Source organism: Lolium perenne, chromosome 3 (genome assembly GCF_019359855.2).
Source record: "Lolium perenne isolate Kyuss_39 chromosome 3, Kyuss_2.0, whole genome shotgun sequence".
Lineage (NCBI taxonomy): Eukaryota > Viridiplantae > Streptophyta > Magnoliopsida > Poales > Poaceae > Lolium > Lolium perenne.
In genome coordinates this window covers 307,524,360-307,531,596 of record NC_067246.2, presented here as the reverse complement: position 1 = coordinate 307,531,596, position 7,237 = coordinate 307,524,360, and positions in this window count along the sequence as shown.

Here is a 7,237-nt window from a genome sequence, read left to right as displayed (position 1 = left end):
TTACTACCCGCGAAGACTGCTGCGATCCCCTATGCTTATGGGTCATCAGTATGAAGCAGTACGTAAGGGGATGGAGTTGGTAATTGAAGCTGGGGCAGAAGCAGTAGAACTCTTTGGAGACTCAAAGTTGGTGATCTCCCAGCTCACGGATGAGTACAAGTGTGAGAGCGAGTCGCTCTTCCCGTTATGGATGCATTGCCGCGAGCTGATGACACAGTTCAGGTACATAAACTTCAACTGGGTCCCGAGGTCGCAGAATTCGGAGGCGAACAATCTCGCACAGATGGCGTCAGGCTATAAGGAGACAGTAGAAGGCGCCGATGTCCAGATACATTTCATGGAGCCAGATGATTGGAGAGCCGTTATCTTCAATTACTTGAAAGATCCGGCTCGGGGGGCACCTAAACGGATAAGGTAAAAGGCTATGAAGTATATCCTTATTGGGGATGACATGTTCTACAGGACCTTGGAAGGGTTACTTCTCAAATGCTTGGGAACAGCCGAGGCAAATCGGCTCTTGCACGAGGTACATGAAGGCGCCTGTGGAACTCATCAATAGGCTCATAAGATGAAGTGGTTGATCAGGTGATCAGGGTTTTATTGGCCCCCATGCTTGAGGACTGTTTCAATTACTATAAAGGGTGTCAAGCATGTCAGAAGTTTGGGAGCATTCAGATGGTACCCGCATCAGCAATGAACCCCATCATCAAGCCTTGGCCATTTCGAGGATGGGGCATGGACATGATCGGCAAAATCCAACCTGCATCGAGCAAAGGCCACGAGTGGATCTTGGCCATTACAGATTATTTCACTAAATGGGTGGAGGCCGTCCCTATGAAGTCTGTGGCGTCGAAGGACGTTATCAGTTTTGTGAAAGAGCATGTCATTCACAGATTTGGGATTCCCCAGACCATCACGACCGATGGAGGTTCGGTTTTCGTTTCTAAAGAGTTCAGAGAGTTCTGCGACGACATGAGAATCAAGTTGATCCGATCGTCTCCATATTATGCTCAAGCAAATGGGCAAGCTGAAGCGTCCAACAAGAGCCTTATCAAGCTGATCAAGAGGAAGATCGATGAGTACCCTAGGCGTTGGCACGAGGTTTTGTCAGAGGCTTTATGGGCTTATCGCATGTCATGTCATGGGGCGGTAAAGATCTCGCCGTACCATCTGGTCTATGGACAAGAAGCCGTGTTACCCTGGGAGATCACGGCTGGGTCGAGACGTGTCACGTTTCAGAATGACTTGACAACTGAAGAGTATGCAGCCCTGATGAGTGATAGCATTGAGGATCTGACGGAACTTAGACTTTGGTCACTTGAGAAAATTAAGGAGAACAAGGCCAAGGTGGCTCGTGCATACCATAAGAAGGTGAAGCCAAAGGAGTTCCATGTTGGTGATCTGGTGTGGGAAGCTGTATTGCCGTTGGGGACTAAGGACAAGGCATATGGTAAATGGTCTCCAAATTGGCATGGGCCGTACAAGGTTGACCAAGTCCTAAAGGGCAATGCATACATGCTCGATGATACGTCCAAAACGTATCTATTTCCCGAACATTTTTGCTATTGTTTTGCCTCTAATTTGTGTATTTTGGATACAACTAACACGGGCTAACGCTGTTTTCAGCAGAACTGTTCTGGTGTCTCGTTTTTGTGCAGAAATCCAACTTTCAGGAAAATCCTCGGAATTTATGCAGAAGGTCCTATTTTCCCAGAATATTGGCGGAGCCAGAAGGGCAAGCCAGGTGGGGGCACGAGGGCCCCACACACTAGGCCGGCGCGGCCCAGGAGGGGCCCGCGCGGCCCTAGTGTGTGGCGGCCTCGGCTGGCCCCCGACGCCCTCTTTCGGACTACTTATTGCCTTTGACCTAAAAATGCACGGGAGGAAGTCGAAGTTGCCAGAAACCCTCCAGAACGCCGCCACATCACGAAACTCCGTCTCAGGAGCGAGAAGTCTCTGTTCTGGCACTCCGCCGGGACGGGGAATTGGAGGAGATCATCACCATCATCACCACCGACGCCTCTCCATCGACCAGCCATGTTTCCCCCATCCATGTGTGAGTAATTCCCCCGCTGTAGGCTGAAGGGGATGGTAGGGATTGGATGAGATTGGTCATGTAATAGTATAAGATTGTTAGGGCATAGTGCCTAGTGTCCGTAATTGGTACTTTGATGATATTGTTGCAACTTGTTATGCTTAATGCTTGTCACTAGGGCCCGAGTGCCATGATCTCAGATCTGAACATGTTATTATTTCATCATGATATTCATTGTTTATGGTCTTACCTGCAAGTTGTATACACATGTCGCTGTCCGGAACCAATGGCCCCGAAGTGACAGAAATCGGGACAACCGGAGGGGATGGTAGTGATGTGAGGATCACATGTGTTCACGGAGTGTTAATGCTTTGCTCCGGTACTCTATTAAAAGGAGTACCTTAATATCCAGTAGATTCCCTTGAGGCCCGGCTGCCACCGGCTGGTAGGACAAAAGATGTTGTGCAAGTTTCTCATTGCGAGCACGTACGACTATAATTGGAACACATGCCTATTGATTGCTTTGTACTTAGACACCGTTTTATTATTATCTGCAAATGCCCTGCTTGATTGTTACATGAGTTTCTCTCATCCATGCAACGCCCGTTCATCCGTCCCCGTGCCTACAGTATTTTAATCCTGCTGTTTACTATAATCACTGCTGCTGTCTTTGTTACTCTGCTGCTGTTATTTCACTACTGCTATAAAACTGTTACTACTGATAAACTCTTGCGAGCAAGTCTGTTTCCAGGTGCAGCTGAATTGACAACTCCGCTGTTAAGGCTTTCAAGTATTCTTTGTCTCCCCTTGTGTCGAATCAATAAATTGGGTTTTACTACCCGCGAAGACTGCTGCGATCCCCTATACTTGTGGGTCATCAAGACTGTTTTCTGGCGCCGTTGCCGGGGAGCATAGCTTTATTTGGAAGTTCACTTGGATTGATATTGTTCGCTGCAAATTCTCCATCATGGGTAAACCTCGCGATACTAAAGTCGCCATATTACCATCCACTACAAGAAAAGGTACAACTCTGAGTACCTCTGCTGCTCTTGATTCACCATCTGTGATAAGTAAACTTGTTTCACCACCACATGCTTCAAATGCTGATACTTCTGCTGAATCTGAAAATTCCTCTTATAATTTTGATGATGCTTCTGCTGTGCTTGATAATGATGGTTCGTTAGGATCTTTTCTAGATGCTACAATTGCTAAGTCTAGACAAATTGAAAATACTGAAACTCCTAATGAAAATGCTGCTACACCTGTTAATTCACCTGAGTCTATTGAATATTCTAGTGATGATCTTGATGAAGATTATGTGGAACTTGATGATGATTTTATTGAAAAATGCAATGCTACTACTGATGCAAGAAAAATTAAAAAGTTGCTTGCAGAACATGCTGTTAGATATAAACTGTCTCCTGATCCTAAATTTGCCACATCTCCTATAAACATTAAGGATAAGGATTTTATTTTTCTCTTGATCTATCTCATATAGCTATTGTTGAGAAAACACCCTTTTGTGGTACTGAAAAAGAAAGTGCTGTTGAACACATGATTGAGCTATCTACTCTGAGTAGCTTGTTTTCTGATGATGTTAAGAAGCGTACTTACTTTGTTGCTAAAATCTTTCCATTCTCATTAAAGGATGACGCTAAAACTTGGTATAATAGTTTGCCACCTGATTCTATTAAAAGTCCAAAAGAATTGCTTGATGTTTTCTTCCGGAAATACTTTCCTGCTAGTGCTCAACATATTGCTTTGCAGAGAATTTATAATTTTGACCAGGAAGATGGAGAGAAATTGCCTGAAGCTTGGGCGAGATTTTGCTCTCTTATTAGAGCTCGGCCTGAACATGATTTGGAAAAGCATGATTTACTTGATATATTTTATAGTGGACTAACCATTGAGTCTAGGGCATACCTGGATAGTTGTGCTGGTTGTGTTTTCAGGAAAAGAACTCCAGACGACGCTGAAGAATTATTGGCTAAAATAGGCCGGAATCATGATGATTGGACTACACCTGAACCAACCCCGACACCGATATTGAAGAAGAGGGGTATGATTAAATTAAATGATGAAGATATGAGGGAAGCCAAGAAGTCTCTTAAGGAGAAGGGTATTAAACCTGAAGACGTGAAGAATTTACCTCCTATAGAAGATTTATGTAAGATAACTCCCCCTTCATCAATGATTGAGGTACACTCTCTTCAACGCTTTACTAGGAAAGATATTCCGTATTCGAAACCTCCTGCTCAATGCTTAGATGAGTTTGATAATTATATTGTTAAGCAAGAAAATTTTAATATGAGAGTAGAGAATCATTTAATGGAAAATTCTCGAGCTATTAGTGAATTGCATGGTATTGTGGAGAGAACCTCCAATGATGTTAAGATGCTTGTTAAACATTTTCATATGGTTCAAACTCAAATTGATCAACTCACTAAAGTGCAAAATGACTTGTTGGGAAATAATTCTAAAGAAAAACATGCTTATGAAGTAACAACTAGAGGTGGTGTTTCTACCCAGGATCCACTATATCCTGAAGGACATCCCAAAAGAGTTGAACAAGATTCTCAACGAACTAAAACTAGTGCTCCATCTAAGAAAAAGAAAAAGAAACATAAGAATGTTGTAGAATCCTCTGAACCTGTTAATGATCCTAATAGTATTTCTATTTCTGATGCTGAAACTGAAAGTGGTAATGAACATGATATAGAATGATACTCCTGATAAAGAAGAGGTTGAAGAAGAACCTGAAAAGCATGTTAAAAACAAAAAGTATACTAAAGAAGATTTTATTGCTGAGAAACATGGTAATGAAAGAGAACCTTGGGTTCAAAAGCAAATGCCTTTTCCTGCTAAGAAATTAAAATCAAAGGAAGAAGAACACTATAATAAATTTTGTGATTGGATGAAACCTTTATTCTTGCAAATCCCTTTGACTGATGCTATTAAATTGCCTCCTTATTCAAAGTATATGAAAGATATTGTCACTAACAAAAGGAAAATTCCTAAGATTGGAGCGAGGTTCATCCGAAATTCCTAATAAGGAGATTTCCACTATGCTTGCTAATTACTCTTTCAATGGTAAGGTTCCAAAGAAGCTTGGCGACCCAGGTATTCCGACTATTCCTTGTTCTATTAAGAATAATTATGTTAAAACTGCTCTATGTGACTTGGGAGCCGGTGTTAGTGTTATGCCTTTTTCTCTTTATAAGAGACTTTACTTAGATAAGTTGATACCTACTGATATATCTTTGCAAATGGCTGATAAATCTACTGCTATTCCTATTGGTATATGTGAGGATGTTCCTGTTCAAGTTACTAATAACTGCTTGATATTAACTGATTTTGTTGTGTTGGAAATGCCTGAAGATGATAATATGTCTATTATTCTTGGGAGACCTTTTCTTAACACCGCAGGGGCTGTTATTGATTGCAATAAAGGAAAAGTTACTTTCAATGTTGATGACAAGGAGCATACCGTTTATTTTCCCAAGAGGATTGAGAAAGCATGTGGAGTTAATACAATTTCAAATGTGAGAACTATCAAAGTTGGAACTATCGATTGTCCTATATATGAGCCTAAAGAAGAATATCAAACTCTTGTGATTGGATCCATATCAATAAAATTCAAGGTAACATGATTGATTTGAGGTTTATTTCTTCTTATGCTATGTAAAATTTATTTGGTGGCAAGACTTGATCAACCTTGTTAACAAATACTTTTTATATGCATAGAGGAGGTAAACAACATCTCTTTCTTCCTCCACTTGTTCTACTTGCTGTAGCACTCTTGTTTTGTAAAGTTCCTTAGTTAGTTAGAGATTTCAAAAAATTTCCTAGCCAGTAATAATAAACTTAATACCCAGAAATGTGCATTTTTCAAAGTTTTCAAAAATTCACAAAAATTATACTGTTGGTCCTATTTTTCGACGAGGCACCTGGGAGCACCTGGGGATGACCAGTGGGGCACCTCAGGGTGGCACCCCACAGGCCGGCGCGGCCAGCAAGGGGGGCGCGCCACCCTGGTGTGTGGGTCCCCCTTTGCCCCACTTCATCATCCCTTCCTCCCACTTTCTTCTCTCTCCCGAAAAAACTCGCACCAGGTTCCTCTCACTCGCGTTTTTGCTCAAGAGCTCCAGATTTCTCGATCTCTTTGCTCAGCCCAGATTTCTGTCTGAAATTTGGCACATTTGCTCTCCGGTATGTGACTCCTTCAATTATCCAAGTAGAATTTTATTTGGTGGAGTATATCTTGAATATTTTGCTGCTGTAGGTAACATGTTTAGTGAGCTTGCATGCTTGTTCTAAATGATAGAAACTAGTTTTGATGCATGATTAGTACTCTAGCAAGTTCCTATGGTAGTTTCCCTCAATTATATGTCACCAAATCAGATTTTATATTGTTTGTTGAAAAATTTCAGAAAAGGGGGATGGACAACTTTAACTTTGGAGAAGTGTTCCACGGGGAGACAACAAGCACGGGGAGGCCCTCGAGGTCATCCACCCGATTCAGGCAATCCTACAATAAGGATCTCATCGCACCAAGCTTCGCACCCGAGGAGGACAATGGAGTCCCTAATGCTTCATCCTTCCCATGTTATGACTTTTTGAGAAATGCAGGTTTGTTGGAGGATTTCTTGACCCTTGTCGGTAAGGCAGGTTTAACCACCTATGTGGGAGATGAGAGTGAGCAATACTACACGCTCACTAAAATCTTTGTGGAGAGCTTCAAGTTCAACAATAAGCACTTTCACCCGGCAGTTTCATTCAAGATCTATGGTAAACCTATTACTATGAAGTTGGAAATTTTTTGTGCTGCATTAGGTATTGTCCCTGTAGGTACAGCAAGGAGGATCGAGGACAACCCCAAGGAATTGCTGGAGCTCTATCGAGGGATCACCAATGATGACTGTCGCACCATTCAGCGCGGCAAGATAAGAAACATTCAACTCCCCGCCATTAAGTATTTTGCTTATTACATTGGCACTAGCATCCTTGGTAGGGAGAACACTAGTAACATATCTAGCTATCACATTGGTTTCTTAATTGCTGCACTGACTGGGGACACACCTTATCATCTTGGTGCTCTTGTTGCTCGCCGCTTGTCTAACAAGGGGCCTATATTTGGAGGAATTATTGCTTCGCGCATTTTAGCATATTTAGAGCTTCCTCTTGACCCTACTGATGTAAAAA